This window comes from Crocuta crocuta, unplaced genomic scaffold (genome assembly GCF_008692635.1).
Source record: "Crocuta crocuta isolate KB4526 unplaced genomic scaffold, BGI_CrCroc_1.0 scaffold20, whole genome shotgun sequence".
In the NCBI taxonomy this organism is placed as follows: Eukaryota; Metazoa; Chordata; class Mammalia; order Carnivora; family Hyaenidae; genus Crocuta; species Crocuta crocuta.
In genome coordinates this window covers 8,251,618-8,273,129 of record NW_027527932.1, presented here as the reverse complement: position 1 = coordinate 8,273,129, position 21,512 = coordinate 8,251,618, and the positions used below count along the sequence as shown (strand labels likewise).

The 21,512-nt window shown below is 44.1% G+C and overlaps 1 long non-coding RNA gene across 1 annotated transcript in view; it reads left to right on the top strand.

Moving 5' to 3' along the window:
* The window catches only part of LOC144221343 (uncharacterized), a 110,950-nt gene that overhangs the window by 221 nt on the left and 89,217 nt on the right, over positions 1 to 21,512 (top strand). The window lies entirely within an intron of this gene.

The window sequence follows — 21,512 nt, the reverse complement described above, 5'->3', positions numbered from 1 at the left end:
TTCTGATTTACTTTCCCTTCCTCCCTTCCGTTCCTCCATTCTCTGCACCTTTCCCTTTTCTCTCTTCCCCCTTCCTNTTCTTTACATGCATTCATCCAGCAGTTGCTTGTGAAGTCTGTCGCATGGTGCAGCTCGCTGGCCTGGGCTCACACCCTCCACCCTGTCTTTCATGTCCTGGCGGGGATGGAGGAAATTGCTAGACAGCCCCTCTTTCTTTGGACCTGCCGCCTACCTGACCACGGTATCTGCTGGTCTCTGCCCCTGACTGTCCCTGTCCCCAGTGTCCCCGGTGAAACCCCTGGGCTCTCCCCGCCCATTTTGAAGTTGCCTGGGTGTTTGCATACGATGGCTTTTTGTGAATTCTGTGGATACTTAGCTTCCCCAGTTTGAACTGTTAGCACCTCAGTCATTCACGGGGTGAGTAAGGGAGCAGCGGTGTGCTGTCCCCTGACCGGCAAACTTGTAAGTGTGCTCACTTGGTGTGAGGTGTGGTGTGTTTTTTCCAATCACTCACATAATAAAGAGATGGCACAAAAATGAAATATTATAGCTCTATAAACCAGAATGCGACTCTACACCAAAGCCACTCCCTAGAGATAATACTGCCTAAATTGAGGTGCAAACAGATCCATTGTTTTCCTCTCCATGCATGGAGTCATGTAGTTAATAGAGGCCTCCGGTCTGCAATAAGTGCCCTAAAGCAGTTGGCAAAAATATCAGGGGTAAAGTAGTTTCGTATTTTCTGCGGAATGAAGCTCCTCATTTATTTCTCCTTCTCGGTCACTGCTAAGGGGAACAGCAGCCTCTGTGAGGTGGGGGCCGCTGGTGCTCCCGTGTGCTTGGTTCATGTTCTTGTTTTGTAGTACTGTCGTCAAGCTATTACTTAGGCCACCTTGCAGTAAGAATGCATCAGGCATTGCAGTATTCCCAAGGGAGCCTGGGCTCCGGCGTGGCCCATCAAGTGCCAGCACCCTCCTCTTGGGTGCTGGGTGGGAATGGGGAACTTCTCCCCAAGCTGAAAACCTTTTCTGTGGTAAACGTACCCCAGCATGATTCTCGGGACATGAGACTCGTGTCTTCTCAGCGCCTCTGTCTGTCCCCAGGTTGATGGTTGTGAAGTGAGTCAGCTCATTGCCAGCGCCGGGGTCTTCTTCCTAGAGGGGCTGCCTCTTACCTCTCTCCTGGCCTAACACTTCCGAGACTCGGTTCCCTATTACCTTTTCCTTCAGACTCTGTTAACGTCCTCACACACTGTTAGAATGCACCCTCTCCCCCGGAAGTCCCCTCCCCACCGTATCCAAAAATAATTTGCCATGATTCCAAAGCCCTCATTCCATCATTTCCTCAGTTGTTTGTTTCCCTACATTGTTGGCTGTGAGGCAGGTGCCTGGCTTGTTAAGCTCAGTAACTGAGAGCCTCGTGTGGCTGGGCGCATGGCGGTTGGTGACCATTGAATGGACATAAGGCATCTGTGCAGGGCTCTTTATTCTGGGATGCCTTGTGCTCTGGGCAGTGAGAAGCCCTGGCCTTTGGGTCCCATGCTCCTGGGACCATTGAGCTGTGCCAGCTTCGAGGCCAGATTTCAGTTTCCTCCTTGTGAGTTTCTTCAGGGTTGGGTAGGGGGGCAGCCAGATTTATGAGTTGGCGTGTGGATTAGGGCGTCCAGCTCTGACCACACCAGCTCTGCCCTTTTCTGTTTGCTCTTACAGCCCTTAGCATAGGCAGTATGGACGACAGGCAGCGGAGAGTCAGATTCCTTGGGTTGGTAAGTCAGATTGTGGCTTTGGCGTTCAGTGGATCGAGGTCAGCATCTGTGCTCTGTGACATGATGTAGGTGATCTTGGGAAGGCTCTTTGCTTGGTGCCCCAGTTTCTACATCTGTCAAGTCGGGGTAATAGTAGTGCCGTCTCCTAGGATCTTTGTGAGCATTAAGTGAGTTATTACTGAGTTGCAACGTAGATGGGCACACGTGGAATGCTTAGTGGCTCTTGGTGCCATCACCTTCTGCAGAGCGGAGAGAGTAGTGTTTACCTCTCCTGGTGACGCATTAAATGAGGTGGTCTTTGAACAGCGCAGGTTTGAACTGTGTGGGTCCGCTTCTATGCAGATGTTTTCAGTATATCTATGCAGTGTTGTAAATGTCATATCTCTTCCATATGCTTTTCTTAACACGTTCTTTCCTCTAGCTTACTTTATTGTAAGAATACAGTATGTAGTACATATAACATACAAAATATAGTTACTCGATTTTTTTTATGTCATCAGTAAGGCTTCAGTCTACAAGAGCCTCTCAGTAGTTAGGTTTTGGGGGAACAAAGAGCTCTATGTGGATTTTTGACTGCCTCAGAGATTGGGGCCCCAACCCCAAGTTGTTCAAGAATCAACTGTAAAATACATCATGCCAGGCACATAGCGCACTCAACATACGGTAGCCCTTAGTGGTCATGGTCAGAAGAATAATAGCATTATCAGCAGGTGCATACAGAATGGGACAGAGATTGTGACCCTGAACACTCGCTAATATCTAACAGTAGAAGACAAGAGCAGCTACAAGTTCAATGTGTCAACCAGACAGAACGTATTTACTGACAACTTGACATTATTTAAAATCTCATCATTAGCTTATTAAATCATTGTCTACACCTTGGGCATGAAAGTTAACTCAAGGGGCATCTGGGTGGCTCAGTCGATTGGTTGTCTGACTGCAGCTCAAGTCATGATCTTGTGGTCCGTGAGTTCAAGCCCCGTGCTGGGCTCTGCGCTGACAGCTCAGAGCCTGGAGCCTTTTTGGGATTCTGTGTGTCCCTCTCTCTCTACCCCTCTCCTGCTCACATACACACACGCTCTCGCTCTCAAAAATAAGTAAGCATTTTATAAAAAAGTTAACTCAAAAAGGCTTTGTTTATGGTTAACTATTGGAGCAAATAGTTGAGTTATATACTCCTCTAATCATTTTATTCTTATTAGTGTCTAACTTTTTAAATATGAAGGGCAGCCTTTGCTTGAGTTTTTATGAAATTTTAAAACTACCTTAAGAGTAAAGATATTAGATCTTGAATAATATTAGAATCTATTAGCCTGCCTACATATGTCTTTGATAGTATTTACATATGTGTAAATATTTTGGTCTTTCTCATTAGACAGTGCCTTTCCTTTATCATTCTTAAGTATTAAATGTACTGAAGCATTACTACCCATATTACATGGTTGTTCCAAACTTTGTAAAATTGAAAGCAAACTGAACTCTAATAACATTGACTCTACTCTACATAAATTAAGTGGGGCTTACAGAAACATCTCTGACATTCTTTTTCCTATATCGGAACCAAGGCACATTTGAATCCTTGGTGTATTGGAGAATTTCTTCCCACTTTTTTTTTTATGTTTGCTTTGGGTACACCTGAAACAAATGACATTCTGTGGCTTAAGACCGTCTTTTAAAAGACAGAGTATATAATTCAAGTGATTGTGAGTGACCTTAGGATGTGACTGTCTTTGAGCCCTTCTGGCCATAGAGGCCTGTCGTGCTCAGCACCAGGCATGCTCAGTGCAGCTGGGAACTGAATTAAAAACCCAGCAAAGGCAATTGGAGAACCGAAAATGCCTTTGTTAGGATACTGAGAATATGATGACTTTTCAAATTTGCCTTTCCTCTGACTGTAATAGAGTTTAAACTAGAATTAGAGACCCTTTAGTGGGGGTGATACTTTGTCTGCATTTGAAAGCAGTGGTACTAGTTCTTTGTTCTGTCTTTTTTTTTAATGTTTATTTGTTTTTGAGAGAGACAGACAGAGCGTGAGTGGGGGAGGAGCAGAGAGAGAGGGAGACACAGAATTGGAAGCAGGCTGCAGGCTCTGAGCTGTCAGCCCAGAGCCGATGAGGGAACTCGAACCCACGAACAGTGAGATCATAACCTGAGCCGAAGCTGGACACCCAACCGAATGAGCCACCCAGGCGCCCTTTCTTTGTTCTGTCTCAAGTTTAGGATACTGATGGGCTGGGGTCCACCTCATCTTTCTTGCTGCCTCTCTCTCTCTCTCTCTGCCCCCCTTCCTTCCCTATCTGCCCCCATGCCTTTCCTTCATTCCCCCACCCCCCACCTACTGTCTGTTTTCGAGATGGAGCTTCAGCAAACCTGTCTGTCCCTGCTCTCGTGTTCCCTGTGCGGTGGCCCGCGTGTCATCTTCAGAGGTCCTGATATGAATTCAAACTAACGGCAGCAACGAGCCTTGGGCAATAACACCACCACCGCTGCCCTTTCCGATGTGACTTGTACCCTGGGGGACCCTCCCTCTGTTCCCGAAACACCTGAGGGAGTGAGTCATCCGCTTCCCTGTTAGAATCCATGGTGCTGCATCTCTGCTACTGAGTTAAATCCACGTCTTAGAAGGGTTTTGTCTGTGTCCTTCGCTCCATCAGTCGTCAGCTCGTTTGGGAAGAAAACATTCTGCTTCTATGAACATCACCGGGTTCTGGCGGAGAGGAAACCACTGTGGTTGTGATTTGCAGGAAAGACCCAGGCTTCGCCACAAGTGTGAGGTCTGTTTGAAATCAGACTTCTCTTATCTGCCAGCGTTTACTCCTCACGATGGAAATCTAGCCCTGCGGGGGCGCCTGGGTGGCTCAGCCGGTTAAGGATCCAACTCTTGACTTTGGCTCAGGTCATGATCTCACGGTTCAGGACGCCAAGCCCCGCCTTGGGCTCTGCGTGTGAGCTTTGCACCGACAATGAGCTTTGCACCGACAATGAGCTTTGCACCGACAATGCAGAGCCTGCTTGGATTCTCTCCCTCTCTCTCAGCCCCTCCCCTGCATGCTCTCTCTCTCTAAATAAGGAAATAAACTTTAAAAACAAACAAACAAACAGAAAAACCCAGCACTGTACGTAACTCCTGAACTGACTTAGTATCCTTCCCAGCAGTAGACATTCATCTCTTTTCATTCTGATTTTTAAAAGTTTTTGTACTTGAATATCAGTTGACCTAATCATTCTGATTTTTTTTTCCACTGGAGATTTGCACAATTTAAAAGATTGGACTTTGTTACATGTTTGCACATAGATTATGGTTTGCCCTGAGATTAAACAAGTAAAAAGAGGGCCACTACTTCTCAAAATGTGTAGCAGTGACCAGTGAATGTTTCTGGAAACCAGGGGATAGTTTAGTCGCTGTTGCCAGTGAGATGTTAGTGAGTCCCTCCTATCCGTACCCTGACCCCCTCCACCCCGGGGTCACCTGCGGTTTAAACTCTCACGGAGACTTGTTTGGTTTTGGCATAGATCTGACCTGAGTAACCATTGAAGAGCAAACCATCGAAACAGGAATATATTTGCATATGTAATATACTGTTCTTCAAATCCTGGAAGTATTTGAGTTTTTCTTTACCAAGTACTGAGTGTCCTGTTCATTATTTTATTTTTTTTATTGTATTTCTTTAATGTAAACTTAGATTTTCCTAGATTTTTTCTGATATTCTTCCCTCCCTCCCTCCCTCCCTTCCTTGTGTTGTTTAGTTGAAGAAGAAAAACATCTGATGGTATGTTGTAGTTTTTCAGGATTTTTGGGAAGACAACTAAGTAATTGGTATGCCTTTCATGTACAAGGGGCATTAACTACATGGTAACTTTTTTTTCCATTTTGATTTTATAATCCTAGGCTCCCATTAACCTACAAAGCCTGTTATCTACAGTAAATAAATTCTAATTGTTACACGGGATTCTTGAAAGAAAAAAGTATGTAGCCCTTTTTCAGGTTTTCATGCTCAAATATGTAATTTGGCTTTCCTTCTTTAAAAGGAAGCTGGTTGTATGGATTTCGAATGTTTCCGATTTAAGTCGCACTCTTCAGTGATACAGATGAGGCTCTGTTTCAACAAGCAGAACTGTGTTTATATAATCTTTGAAGCTCTTATCGTCACGTCCCTTTACAATGGGTTCCGTTCTTTGGCTGTGTTTTCTGACTTATTTCCTATGTTAATTAGAATTGGAAAACAGACGTGTCTTTTCTCTTTTTCTCGTTTGTCGCCCAGGCCCACCTCTCCCCCTCCATGGTTAGCATTTTATCTCAGAGGCTGCTTTCCTTTCTCTGTCAGCTGGACAGATAGGCATCACCAGGACATGACACGGGCAGGGACGGTCTGGGTTTGAAACGCAGGGTGTAGGGCCCAAACGAATTCTAGATTGTTCTGACCTAGTAGCTCACCAGTGAATCTTCAAAAGGTCCTACCAGGAAGATAATTGTTCCTGTTGCAAAAGGTCTTTCTCTCCCTGAGTGACAACTGATGACCTATAAATTTGTGGTCGCCTCTTCTCACTTTTGAGATCTCAGATGTTACTCACCGCAGGTCAGGTGCCTCCCTGTCGGCCCTGGGCACATTACTGCCGGCTGCTCTCTATACTGGAGGTGCGTCATATCTGCATATGACATCATGGCGTGTTTAAGATAGAGATGTTGCCGGGGCACCTCGGTGGCTCAGTCGCTTAAGCGTCCGACTTCCACTCAGGTCATGATCTCGCGGTTCGTGGGTTCGAGCCCCGCGTCGGGCTCTGTGCTGACAGCTCAGAGCCTGAAGCCTGTCTTCGGATTCTGTGTCTCCCTCTCTCTCTGATCCTCCCCTGTTCGTCTGTCTCTCTCTCTCTCTCTCTCTCAGAAATAAAATATTTAAAAAAAAGAGATACAGATATTGCTGATTTCGCTTCAACTCCCTGATTTTAGAGAGGAGAAAAGTGAGACATTTTTACAGGCGCCTCTGCTTAGGATATTTGTAAGAATTCAGCAAAGATACCATTTTCTGTTGTTATTCTTAACAGCAGTATTTTTAGGTAATGAAAATATTTAGGGAAAGTAGCTAGTGCATTAAATCCTGTTGAAACTGATTGTCCGTACCCGCGCCTGTACTGGACAGATTTCCCTTATTGGGGGCCTGTAGGAACGGAACTGGCCCTGGATTTCCTGAACAGTCACACGTTTGTATTTGCTCATCTAGCAGTTTACATAGCAGACATGTCTCGGGCATCCCCAGTACGGACCGATGGAACGGTTGGGCTTTGAAAGCAACACACTTAATCGGCCAGATTTCACCTAATCCTGTACTTCTGTAAATTTAGCCTTCCGCCGGGTCACAGAGATGTCTTGATCGAAATTCCCTGAGGGCTCAGTCGGTTCTGGCTCTGACTCTTGGTTTCGCCTCAGGTCATGGTCTCATGGGTTCGTGTGTTCGAGCCCCGCATCGGGCTCTGTGCTGACAGGGCAGAGCCTGCCTGGGTGGGGTCTCTCTCCCCCTCTCCCTCTCTCTCTGCCCGTCTCCTGTCCCTCCCCTCTCTCACACACACAAAATAAATACATAGGCTTATGTTATAAAGAAATTCGCCAAGGGAGCCAAAGAAACCATGTCCCCACTGTGTTAGTTAGAAGGACGTCCCCTGTGGGCCTCTGAGGTGATTCTTCACAGTGCTGCCTGCAGTGTCTGAGATTGGACCGCGGTTACCCTGCTGGCTGGCCAGCCCAGGGCCTCCTCACTGGCCCTGCTTCAGGGAGGTAAACTGAGCCCGGAGTCATCCTCACGCTAAGAATGCGGGGGGAAAGGCCTGAGAGCCTTCTACGAGTGGGTCACGTTCAAAACACAAAGAGCTTGGATTAGTCTTAATTTGACTCAGAGACTCAAAACTCCTTTCCCTCAATGCACGTGACACGCTTACTACCTGTCTGATGCCATGCTGGTTGGCAGAGGGGCGACGGCGACTCTGAAGCACCCGCCGAAGGCAGTTCCAGAAACGACCTTTGTAACCAGCTCTGCTTGTTCCCTTTGGGACCCCTTCACATCCGTGTAGAAAGTCTTATCGATACGGGATCCCGTTGAGATCACGTCTTGAAATCGTATTCCTAGTACTCCGTTCACATGATTTTTAAAAATTTTTTCAAATGTTTTATTTATTTCTGAGAGAGAGAGAGAGAGAGAGAGACAGCGTGAGCAGGGGAGGGTCAGAGAGAGAGGGAGTCACAGACTCTGAAACAGGCTCCAGGCTCTGAGCTGTCAGCACAAAGCCCGACATGGGGCTCAAACCCACTAACCGCGAGATCATGACCTGAGCGAAAGTCGGATGCTTAACCGACTGAGTCCCCCAGGCTCCCCAGGACTAGCATTTTTAAACTCCATATTCAACTAGGCTTAAAAATGTCCACCTGTGATATTTTTCCTTTCTCTTCAGTCCTTTTTTCAGCAGCCTTGTTGCCATATGATGGTTGATAAAATAAATGTTTGCAACCGATGCACACAATTTCTTGTTTTAAGCGGGAGGTTAGAAATGGAGAAAGCTGGGGCACATGGATGGCTCAGTTGGTTAAGCGCCCGACTTCGGCTCAGGTCATGATCTCATGGTTTGTGAGTCCGAGCCCCGCATTGGGCTCTGGGCTGACAGCTCAGAGCCCGGACTGTGTCTCCTCGCTGTCTGCCCCTGCCCGGCTCCTGCTCTGTCTCGCTCTCTCTCAAAACTAAATAAACATTTTTAAAAAATAAGAAAAGAAAAGAAATGGGGAAAGCTGAATTGCTAGGGTCCATCATAGTAACTTAACCACGAGAATAAACATTAAGTGGAAATGTTCATTCCAGCAAGAAATAAGACCATCCTTTTCATGTAAAACATGGTGATGTTTCCCACCGTGCTATTCTTCTGCTATTCTTCGCCCTTTTACCTTAAAACATGCCACTGTGATGAGATATTTTGGGTGGTCCCCATCACTTAATTGGCAGTGATATTTCAGCCAACATGTTAGCGAGTTGATAAGCTGCTGGGTGCCCCCCTTCCCTCATTTGGATTGGTCAGTATTCTGTACTTCTGTCTACTTAGGGAAGCCACAGCTGGAGGAAGTTATAGCAGGTGCACCGTAAGCTGGGGAGTGGCATTGCCAGATAGGGAAGGTGAGGGCATCACCCTGGGTGGTGCACGTCACTCACCCTAGTGATGGCCAGCCATCACAACCACGTGGCATCGAGGTTTGGGGCTACGCTGGTTGGTGGAGGAAGAACTTGGGGTCCGCCACCCTTCCTGGGGTGAAGCATCTGATAAGTGAGGACGCTGTGTAAACTACTGTATCACCATTTTGTCCATTTTTAGCTCTAGGATTTGGTAATCCTGCAGTAATCTGATGGTGGGCAAACCGTCACTTCTGCTTTAAGTCTGGAAGTGGCACTAAAAATGAACCGTATTTCCTTACCTCTGAGTCTGTCTCGTAGGGAATACGCAGGGGTCTAGCTTCCGTTCTCAGCAGGATTTGACCTCAGATAGGCTGTGTATATATCCTCCAAGCCTTAACCTCCTGTGTTTACCATGCAGAGAAATAGATTCTGATCTCTCTGCTTCCATGAGATACCATTTTTGACTTGGCCATTGCACTCAGGGGGTAAGTTAGAACAAGTAATGTTATGGGACTGAGAATAATGTTATTCCTTCTTTTTAGATCCTGGACTGTGTACTTGATCCAGGATGTTGCACTAATGCGTTTATGATGAAGACATTTTAAACTCTCAGATATTAATTGATTTAAAAGTAGTACATATGCATTTTTATTAAGCTGTTGAGAAACAGGGTTTGGGTGCTTTTTTTTTGTTTGTTTTGATTTTTGATCTTGTAGCTGAAAGCAACAGTAACGAGGATTGTGGGTGAAATGTCAAAGTCAAGCAGAGATGATACTGTGTGACCTATTTTCGGTTTTGGCTGCTTTTCACACAGATCGGTTGACGCCACATGTCTGCTTCTAGTTTATTCGCCCTTCTGGTTTACCTGGATTTTCTGCAATGCACATTGTAATTTTTCTCAGTGAGCTTTCCCTATCTCCTTCCGTAAGTGGTGGGAACTGGTTAGTAATGCTAACACGGCCTTTATAGAACGGTTTTAGAGGTACTCTGGACATCCAAGTAATGTGTGAACCCCCCGGGTGCCAGAGTTTCCGGGGCAGGACTGCCCTTTCTAATACGCTAGATGAAAATGTGGGTGAGGAACTTGTCTCCAATGTATCAGATTGTTTTCCACTATCTGAAAGCTACAATCTATAGAAGCACTGGGTGGCTCAGTCGGTTGAGTGTCCAACTCTTGATTCAGCTCAGGTCATGATCACACGGTTCATGAGATCAAGCCCCAAGTCAGGCTCTTTATCAAATCTCCCCGGATCCTTCCAGAAGAATTGAAATAGATAAAAAGCATCCGTTCATTAGCATGCCGAGCCTTTCTGTGATTTCTAGCTGTCCCACTTTACACCGTGGAAATGGGCCTAGCTCTTGTTGGCCCTGGAGACTTTGAGTGACACTTCAATCTTTAGAACACATCCCTCTCCCTCAGGCAGATGCTGTTTGCACTGTAGCGAATGAGAGGGTTTTTCCAGGATACGAGTATAGGGCACCAGAGACTGGCTGATATTTAAAGAACGTGAATGAAAGCAGTAAACGCCTTGCCCGGGCAGGACGCTAGAGCTCTTGGACAATTATTTCCTTGCAGGATTGCAAGTCTTATTGATGGCTGATTGTGTAAACTGGAGTTGTTTGTCCACAGAGTGAGCCTCTCCCTGCGAGGAGAAGCAGCTAGTAAATGTCAGCCTGGCGCCGGCAGCACGTGGCCTCAGAATGCCCAGGGCATCAGCCCCAGTGGCCTGCTCAGGACGACGCATGTCAGTGATCAAAACATTCATGTTCACGGATGTTTACTCTTTCAGATGTAATAAGTACTTCAAGTCGTGGGTTTTACCTTTGTCTGAAAGTTGGGATATAAACAGTATGGTTTTGGGACGCCTGGATCGTGCCGTAGGTTAAGCGTGGGAGTCTTGATTTTGGCTAAGGTCATGATCTCACGGTTGTGAGATGGAGCCTTGAGTGGGCCTCTGAGCCAGGTGTGGAGCCTGCTTGGGATCTCTCTCTCTCTCTCTCTCTCTCTCTCTCTCTCTCAAATAAATAAATAAAATAAATAAAGTAGTGTGGTTTCATGAACACTGTGTCTTGTAGATCAAGAGTTCTACTTTTCTTTCCGGAATAAGTCACTGACTAATTTTTAAACTTAGGACAAATTGTGTAATCTCTCTCTGCTTTGATTTTCCTACCCAATGATACTAACTCCCAGTCTGAACACTTTCGGCAGTGGTCACCATAGTTGGGCGCTGTTCTGCGTTCTGTGCGTGTATTAATCTCATTCGATCCTCCTAACTGCTCTGGGGTAGGCTCTGCCATTATCCCCATTTTATAAGTGAAACAGCTGAGGCACCGAGAGGTAAAACAGCTTGTCTAGGGTTCCACGGCAAACAGTAGTGAAATAGGACTTGCATGTAATCAGGCTGATTCTAGAATTCCATTCTCCTAAATGATATGCTGTACTTTCTGTCTAAAAAATTAGTCTAATAGTCACTGATTCCTTTGTATTTGGTGAATATACATTTACTTTTTCATGGGAGGTATTTGAACCAATGAATGTGACGACTATTTGTCTGGTGCTTAAATACATTTGGGGTGGGAGGGGCTTGAGTAAAGTTCTGTGCTACTTGGGAATTACCTTCTGCAGCAGCATCGATTCTTCCCTAGATGCTTGGGTGCTCTGAGGCACCGCATAGACGTACAGATGAATCATGTACGTTCTTAGGGGGTCACTCGCATAGACCACCATGGCCATGACTTCTCTTAGATTGCATAGTCCACAGCCTGTACAGATGTATGTCCAGCCCTTTGTACACTAACTGACAGCCTTATTTAGGAAACTTTCATGAACATGTAGACAATATATTATACCTATGATCATCATTCGTGCTTTATAAGCTCACCTTAGTGTATCAAAGCTACCTTTGAATGAAATGAAAGAAAGAAATATTTTACATAGCAGACCTCTAGGTGCTAAAATGCCCACATGAAATAGCGGCTACCAGGTAAGTAAAGAAGATGTTAGGATTGCAACAGAAAAATCAAAATAAGTCCCTGTACTAATTTCTAATTTAGAAGGACGTGGGTTGGCCAGACTGTGGGTCTTAGAATTACAAGCTAATCAGTTTAGTAATTTTGCAAATTATAGACCTCACCCAACAAAGTCCCAAAATAAAAGCCAATGTGAAATATTTCAGCTCGCCCTTAGCTTCAAGCCAACACAGCTCACTCAATATGTCAGATTGTAGAGATTTGTGGACACTCATTAATGAAGTACCACTTCTGGTTAAAATCAGGTAGCACTTGGAAATTCTCATGGGACCGGACAGAATACGGTGTGGAGGAATGGAAACAAAGCCCTCAAACTGCTGTGTCCATTAAGTATGCTCAGTAGTAAATAGGTTATGTAACACGTATACTATTTAGGGTTAGGAAATCATGAGTTAACTAGGTAAAATAAAGCTCTCTTCTTAAGCAGCATTAATTAGTTAGAAGTTGAAGCTTAAAGAGTCTGTTAAAAAGTTATCTTAAAAATTAGTGAAGTGTGTTAATTGTAATCTGACAGTAAGTCGGTGTGGCGTGCGTCTGTGCAGTTAGAATAGTTATGACCACGTTTATTACAGGGGACGTATTGCACGGAGTATGCCTCGTTGTGTGGTTCAGAGCACACTAGAATTGCATTGTCTAGCCGCTCAAAGCCACTCTGGATGCATCAGCTGCAATCATGGCTGCACAGTGGTGTTCCCTCTCTGACCGCATAATCATAGTCTCCCTTGATGGTGTGTGGTTCTTCCGTGCAAATATTGACTAGTAGAGGTTTATGGTAAGCTCTGTGAGGACAGGAAGTTTTGTCTGTGGACTGCTCTCTCTCTCCCCAAGGTCTAGAGCAGTGCTTGACACCCAATGGATGCTCTGTAAATAGTCACCAAATGGAATGGATTGAACTGTTTCCTGATCCAACCCATATTATGTATTAATACCCAGTCCATGGTCCAGTAATCCAGTCTTCTAGGACTTCTACATTCTCAGAAATTTTTTGTATGTTTTGTGGCAATTCTGATGAGTGCCCATTTCACAGATGAGGGAATTGAGGCACAGAAATGTTGTAGGAGCCCAAACATTAACTTTCAGATGTAAAGTGAATCCTCGTACTTCCATACATTATGTTCTTTCTGTTACACTGTGTATACCAAGAGCCCTATTTAAGTACGTAGTCACCCCTTAACAAACCCAGAATAAACAGTATGTATTAGCACCATTTCTACATCTGTCTCTTCCTTGCCCTTTCAACTTTAGGAATCCTCTTAGAGCAGCGATTTGAAGAAGGAAAGCCATGTGCACATCTTACCATTGTGATGTGAATACCAATGCATTACCATTTCTTAATCTTCAACTTATATCACCTACTCACATTCACCTTTGCAAGAAGATAACTTATGTCAAGTCAGCATTTAGTAGGTGTAAGGTTCAAAATACCAGGCTTACACTAGCCTGTACCATTCTGCCAAGTGATGGCTGTGTGGTGATGGGTTATTAGCGATCACTATCCAATGAATTATGCAGTGCTTGGTGGCTTTACAAATGCCGGTGAGAATTTGCGTTATGGTACATAGGTCTTCAGGTCTTACAGCTTGACCTGAGAGCCTGTTACACGTATGTGATAGATTTCGAGAGCTAATGTTGTTGGGTAACCATGATGTTAACACACTTTCAAATCAGACGAAAGTCGGGTGGTAGGGTTACAAAGACAAAATACTGGTGATGGTGGAGAGCGTTTTCAAACAATACTGAAATGGTCTTCCAGGAGTGACTGAGTAAAAATGGAAACTCAGTAGATGTCTTTCCCTTGAAAACAGTAAAGACTGTATGAGAACGAGATACTCTACATTGTGGGGAAGCAGTGACATGAACGTCCTGAAGGCCTTCAAATGGTGGAAGTATTTCTCATCCAGCAGTCCCCGCCTATCTGTAGGGAAGAGGAAAATATTAGTTACCTGAGTTTTGGCATCGTGGTCTGTGGTAGGAAGCTTGTCGTGAGGTTTGAGGACTGGGGTGTATACTCCTAAACTGTAGTGTGTAAACTCCTCAACATGTGAGCTGCCATGTTTGTTTCTTCTTCTTGTGTCCTCAGTGTTGACCCTGGAGGCCACTAGGCCTGAGCTGTGGTTCTAGTCGCTGAGGCACAGCAGCTCACCAGAGGCATTTAGAGGCTTCCTGAGATTGCAATTAGTCATATTCTCTTTTTTGGTCTGTCTTTTTTTTAAACTGATGTTAATCAAACAACGATACTTAGTAAATCTTTGAAGAGGTCATTTCCCATCAAACAGTAATAGAGGAATTCTGTCTTTGTACAGTTTATACTTGTTTTGGTAAATGACTGCTCTCTTGTAATACCTAAGAGGCTATTTCGAGATTTTAGCTTTTAAAAATAGCTTCTTCATGGAGGAGGTTATTGTGCTTGGTCACCAATTTGAGAATTTTGAAAAAAAAGTGAATGTCAAAGTGGGACTTAATTTAAACTTTAACTTCTTTCTTTTAACTCTCTTTCAACTTCTACCAGAACAGTTATTAGCCTAAAAGCTTAATGGATTCACACTCCCTGGGTTATATATGTGCTGCTGAAATTCAGCATTTGGCTCTAAATACTTGCTTAATAATCCCTAAACCCAGCCTGAAACCCTAGTGTGCCTGAGCGTAGTTCATTACCACAAAGCCAGTCAGCAGTGAATGATTTAGCAAATACTATTTTGCAGTGGGTTTTCTCTTACCTAGTCCCTTTCAGATGCACCTGCAAATTCCAGGAAAATTATCTGTTCGTATTTCGAGGATAAAAATAGAACCGTTGAATATTCCTTTGGTGCAGGCTTGGTGGAGAATATTTTGGTGCTGCTGCAGAGTCTCGTTTTAAAAAGTGTTACCATTGTTCTCACTGTTCTGACCCTGATGAACCCTGACTCCCTCACCTCCGCCGCGGGGTCCCCTCCTTGCCTCGTACCTCACAGCGTGTCCCTGGGTTGTCTTGTCCTGTTTGTGCTCACCCTGGTCCTTTCTTTCCCCTCTGCCTTCCCTCGGCACGGTCTCTTTTCAGTACTTTCTGGAGGTTCTCCATCCTGATACACAAAACTGGGATGCTTTCATTCCTTTTTTCCCCTAACCTCCGGACCTTGGGACTTGCTACTCTGTTTTCTGTTGTCCTGCTAGGTCAGAGGCTCTCATCTCCTCCCTTTCCTGCCCTCTTTATCCATCTACTTACTATGACTGAAATGTACGCATCCACCAGGGCTTTCCCTCAGCCATTTGGTCGTTATTCACCTGGAACATCCCATTCAAGCCTGGTCCCATCTATTCTTCACACATTGATTATCTCAACATTGATGTCACTTGCTAGATTCACTTAACTGATAATCTACCCCAAACTCAAATTCACGAGGACACGAATGGATCTCTAGATCTTCCTGCTAATAAAGCAGCATCTCCCCTAGCTTTTCGGCTGGAGAACCACTGAGTTTCTGTTCCTAAGGACCTGTCGTTGGAAAACCTCGGAGAATCACCTCAACTCCTGGGCATTTGCCAATTAAGTAGTTTTGTTCTTTGACTTTTTCCGATTTGCCCTTTTCTTTCTGTCTTCACTGAGTTCCAAGCCAAGCGCCCATCTTCTTTCATCACATGGCATCACCAAAGCTGTCTCCAGTTGGCTACCCCGTCCCTCAGGTGTTCCACTTCCTGTCTAGCTTGTGTGTTGTTTATAGGGGCATCTTGATAAAATACTGTCTTCTTGTTACCTTCATTTTTAAAATCCTTTTACTAACTCCCATAGACTGTGGGGGTAGAAGGTGCAGATGGAGTCGGATGGACACCCACCATCTACCATAGGCAAGCTCTGATTTACCTTTCTAGCCATTCCGATTCTCCAACTGGGAATCCACCTCCCTCAGCTTTGTTGATCTACTTGAGATCTTGAATGCTCTTTGCAAACCCTGTTCATTTCGTCTGCTCTCACCCTGGCTTAGAGCCCCCCTTCCCTTTTCTTCACTTAGCCAAGTCATGGCAATACATGCTGTGGTCTGCAAAACTGAAGGGCCATCTCAGGCCTCCTTTAAAGACAAGACTCTAAATGAATTTATAGCACTTACTGCTTTAAGACCTCACAATTCGTTTTGAGTGATCAGTGGATCTTTCTGCTGTTTTATTTTTGGCGGTGGTAAAAAAAAAAAAAAACCCAACATAAAATTTACCGTCTTTATTTCTAAGGTTAGAGTTCTCAGCAGTGTTGTGTTATTGTTTTATATTATCACCTTTAAATTTTTCATGGGTTTATTAGCCACATCTCAACAGTTATATAAACTATTTCAGGGCTTGGGTTCGGTACTGTTTGCTGCATTACCTTAAGTCAGTGCATTCATTATGTGCCTATTGTTTCCAAACACTGCGTTTTACATCTCTGACTCTGTCTAGCTCACACAGCAGATGTTAAACATCTGACAACTGGGTTTAAGAAATTTCTTTCAGGAATAATTTTTAGTGGTGGAATTTGTAAACAGCTTGTCTAAAGAGTCATAGCTCATTCTTTTAAAAATAAATGCCAAAAGACAAGCCGTATCATGGGGGAAATTTCTCACTTAGGAAAAATCTTTGTAGAGTAATAGGGGTTAAGATTTTTATTTCCTCCCAACAAGACTGGTATGATAGATACTTGAGTGTGTGTGTGTGTGTGCTTTTAAACTGTAATGTTCAGTATTTTCTAGTATAATCACTCTGTCTCCCAAATAGCATGGTTATTTTCATTTTACATTGCTGGGTCAAGAAAGAAAGGTTTAGTGTTTGATTTAGGTCACACTCTCATATACTCTTTATGGGAAGTCAGTTTGGTTTTAATAGAAGTTTCTAGTTGGGGAATTTTAGAAGATGGTGGACTAAGTAGTGTTTCCTTCCCATGGATGGGCACCATTTTGTGGTACTCAGTTGTTGTTTCAGACATAAGCAAACTTGATTGCGATTAAGAACTGTCAACTACCTTTCATATGTAAGTAGATGACAGTGGATAGAAGTATTTCATGAAAAGCTAATTTTCTTTAATTAAAAAAATGCAGTTGGTCACAATCCTTAGGCATACAACAAATGTCACCGCTGTTAATTAGATCGGATGTTTCTCTGTAACCCTTAATAGTCTTGGATGGAGGGAGGGAGGAGTGGAGGAAAATATACACTGTTTCCCCCAAATTCTGTGATTTTATTTTGCTCTAACCTTTTTTGTCTTTAATTTCATTCCATTTCTTTTTTTCATTGAAGTATAGTTGACAGTGTTACTTTAGCTTCTCATGTACAGTGTAGTGATTCAACAAGTCTCCACATTATGCTGTGCCCACAAGTGTAGCTACCGTCCGTCAGCACACAGTGCTATTACAGTACCGATGATTATATTCCCTGTGCGGTACACTTTATCCCCGTGACTTACTCATTTCCTAACCGTAGGCCTATACCTCTCGCTCCCCGTCACCTGTTTTGCCCATCCAGAAAGTAGTATGGAGTAGTGTGGGGGTTCTCAAACATTTAAAAATAGAAAAACATATGACCCAATAATTATACTACTGAAGATTTACCCAAAGGAAACAAAATACTAAATACTAATTCAAAAAGATCTATGCACCCGTGTTTATTGCAGCATTATTTATAATAGCCGAGATATAGAGGCAACACAAGTGTCCATCTATAGATGAATGGATATAGAAGAGGTGGCATACACACACACATACATGCACGTACACACACACACACACACACACACACACACACACACACACACGCTGAGGAATATTACTCAGCCATAAAAAAGAATGAGACCTTGCCATTTGTGACAACATGGATGGAGCTAGAGTGCGTTGTGCTAAGTGAAAGAAGCCAGACCAAGAAAGACAAATACCATATGATTTCATTTATATGTGGAATCTAAAAAAAATAAAATAAAAACTACAAAAAACAAATGAAATATACACTTTCTGAGTTGATCGCTCACTACAGTCACCCCAAACATTATAGAATTCTCAGGTTATACTGCATCTTACACATCCTACATAATAATACTGTATTGGTTTAAATTGTTTCCATTCTTTTTTTTTTTAATTGTTTAATGTTTTATTTATTTCTGAGAGAGACAGAGAGACAGCATGAGCAGGGGAGGGTCAGAGAAAGAGGGAGACCCAGAATCTGAAATAGGCTCCGGGCTCTGAGCTGTCAGCACAGAGCCCGACACAGAGCTCGAACCCAAGAACTGTGAGATCATGACCTGAGCCAAAGTCAGATGCTTAACCGACAGAGCCACCCAGGAGTCCCTGTTTCAATTCTTCATAGGCTTGTTTCTCTCTCTCAATAGCCTGACTGTTACTGAAAAGCATGGGCAGACTTACCTGTTTTTAGTGCCTAGCTGAGAGCCTAGCATGGAATAGAAATGAAACAGATGTCTATAAATTGAAATTGCAGCAGAATTGCTTTTAAAAGCAAAATGAGATGCTAAATATTTATAGTTTAATAATAAAATATTTACTCTTAAGAAAAGCAATAGGCAAACATCCTCTGATATTTACTTTTTCTTACAATATGTGAATGACACGTGAACCTTCGCGTTCCCTGGACTCAGTCAATAAGCACTTACAAAGGATACTGCGTACGGTAGATAGTCCATTGCTATTTTGATGAATAAAAGATGAACACTGTTCTAGAGATATATCATAGGAACCTAAATAAGCTATAATGTTGATGTCGCTTTTATTGATGTGAACATTAGTACGTTGCAGAAGGGCCAATTTCTATTTTAACATTTCTGAGAAGCATTGCTTTTTTTACATGCAGTACTTTAGAATAGTCACTATTGTTAAAGATGTGTGTGTCCTGCTTGGCCTCAGATTTCGTGGTTTCTTAGGAAGGATAGAGATTTCCTTCAGCGCTTCTTAGGCTTTTCTTTCTTTTTTACTTGTTGATGACACATCCATGCCCCTGAGGACAGTTGGGTGGATAATCCCGGGAGGTGCTTTTAGGATTATGTTATTTTCATGCGAACAGAGAGGCTGGCCTGGAAGAAAGCATATTAGTTTTTCTGTTTCTTTGTAACAGATTTCCGCCCGCAGCCGTTTCTTAGCTCACAGCTGTGTGGCTCCCCAGTCTTTCATGGCTCAGCCAGGTCCCCTGCCCCCAGTCTCATGCCCAGTGTGTTGGTCGGACTGTATTCTCGGTGGAGGCTTTGGGGAAGAATCAGTTTCTAAGCTCATCCGTGTTTTTGTCAGGTTTGAGGTCCCTGTGTCCTGGCTATCAGCCTCAGTTCCTGGAAATTTCTAGAAGCTACTGGCAGTTCCTTGCCCTGGGCCTTCTCAAGTGCCCTCTGTTTGGCTGTAGCACTAGCAGATCACTTCTGATCTCTTGGGTTTCTCTGGCTGGTCACAGAGGATTCGTGTGAGGATTTATGAGATGAGGTGAGACCCATCCAGATAATCTCACCGTCGTCAGGTTAGTGCACCATAGAACATACCTAAGCCTAGTTAAACCCATTATATTTACTGTCCTGGGATTATGCAAGGTGTGTACCGGGTTGGGAATTCCTGGGGTCCATGTTCAATTCTGACTCTATAGAACGTTCCGTTAAGGTACCTGGGAAAGGCCAAATTTGTCTTCACACTTAGACTTTGAGATGCTGAAGGCTCTCTCTTGCTCAGCCTTACTCTATTCCTAAAAGAGAAGTAGTCTGTCCTTTGTATAAAGAGGTGTTGTTACGGTTAGCAGGGCATAGGGGTTGAATGTGTGTGGTTTTCGCTCATGGATCTGTGCTGTTCCAGCCAATCACTCCAGGGCGAGTGGTGGCCAGATGTGAGGATTGGAGTCAAGTGAACAGAGTCTTAGAATTAACATGGAAACCAAATTGACGCAAGGAAGGGCTTAATCCAGAAGAAGAACTTGACAAGCAAGGCCATGGGGAAGGCTATGAACTTGACAAGCGAGGCCATAGGGAGCCGCCCTCACTTCAAGACCAGAGGAATGACTTGTCAGAATCACCATTTTTTGGCACATTAACCTGGAAACTGTATTATAGTCAGAGGGGAGAAGCCAGAAGTGGAAACTGGCCAGGAATTCAGACGTGAATGTTTATTTATCAGTGGCAAGGGAAATTTAGGAATTAATAATGTTTCTTGAGTTACATTAAGAGGAATGGTGCTCGTAAAATAAACAAGAGGGAGGGGGGAGCTTAAACAAGATAGATGAGAAAACCAGGCTGCTTTTTATCAGTTGTGATCACCTGAATAGCATTCGGTTAATTTTCGTGGAGGCCACAAAACATTTTCAAGCTGCACGTCAGCTTTGTGATCAGTCTGTCGTTAATTTGCCTGCCTTCGCAGTTGGGTTTGTACGTATTGCTTTCAGTGCATATACATTTTTCTTATCGTCCAAACAACTTTGCTAACCAGAGGCACATGAGGTAAAATGGATACCCAGTGTGTGTTTTACATGGAGTTGTATTTCACGTTTATAGCATTTGGCTGTGCCTTTTTCCCTACCTCTTGCAAAAAGTAACACTCTTTTAAATGAGCTGGATAATGGTTCTGTAACAAGCATTACTATAGTGACAAGTTATTTGTTGCTTCTGAATACCTTCTCTCTTTGTTCAAATCCCATACTCATGGGTCTCTCGGAGTCAGTAAAGCAGTTTGGCGTTTACTTCCTGTTCCCTCCATTCATTTTTTTTTTTTTTTTGACTGAAGAATTCTTAAGATTAGAAACAAACAAACATAAAAGTCCTCTCTGAGGCTGGGAACCAGACAGTGAACGTATCTGTTTGCACGGAAGTATAAAAACGCTGGTTTTGCAGATATTCAGTGTGGCGTTATCACCGCTTGGTTGGCTGATAAAACTCTAGATAAACTAAAACCACAGGGCTTTTGCACCATGAGAAGGAGAACATTTAGCTTCATCTCTGTGACGAAACCTTGCAGTGCAACTGCAGTGAAAAGTGGGCGTGGTGATCTGTAGGTCAGCGGTGGGATCGGAGACCTTGAGATGCTGAGGGTTTTAAAGGAAACCTACATAATAAATATTTATTGCTAACCCGCTCTGCTCTTCTACAGCGGGGGATAGACTAGTAAACAAAAGCAGGCAGCAAGTTCTTCCCTTGAGGGGCTTATATTACGGTGAGATGAAGCAGAAATACAGAAGATGAATCTATGAAATATTTGAGATTTCAAATGGCCACACATACTGCCCTGGGAACTAAAGGGTGGGGGATGGACGTGTGCGTTGTGGGAGGAGGCAGTAGCATTTTAGAGGCCATGGCTGGGAGGGCTCTTGTGTTGGGGGCGGGGCTCACGGAGTACAGAGCAGGTGATGAGTTGTCACTACTATGATGTGTTACTGGGTTATGTCATGTAAGACTGCATCTCAGCATAGTAGGGTAGAATTTCTCCTGCTGGTGAGGCCGGAGTGAGCCATGGGAAGGCCACATGGCAGGGGACTGGGGGCGGGGGGGCGGCCTCTAGGAGATGAGAATGGCCCCAGCTCACAGCCCACAGGAAACCCGGGACCGAGTTTTGCCCACAGCTCTGGGTGGGGAAGGGCCCTGGGCGGGGGCGTGGGGGCGGGGG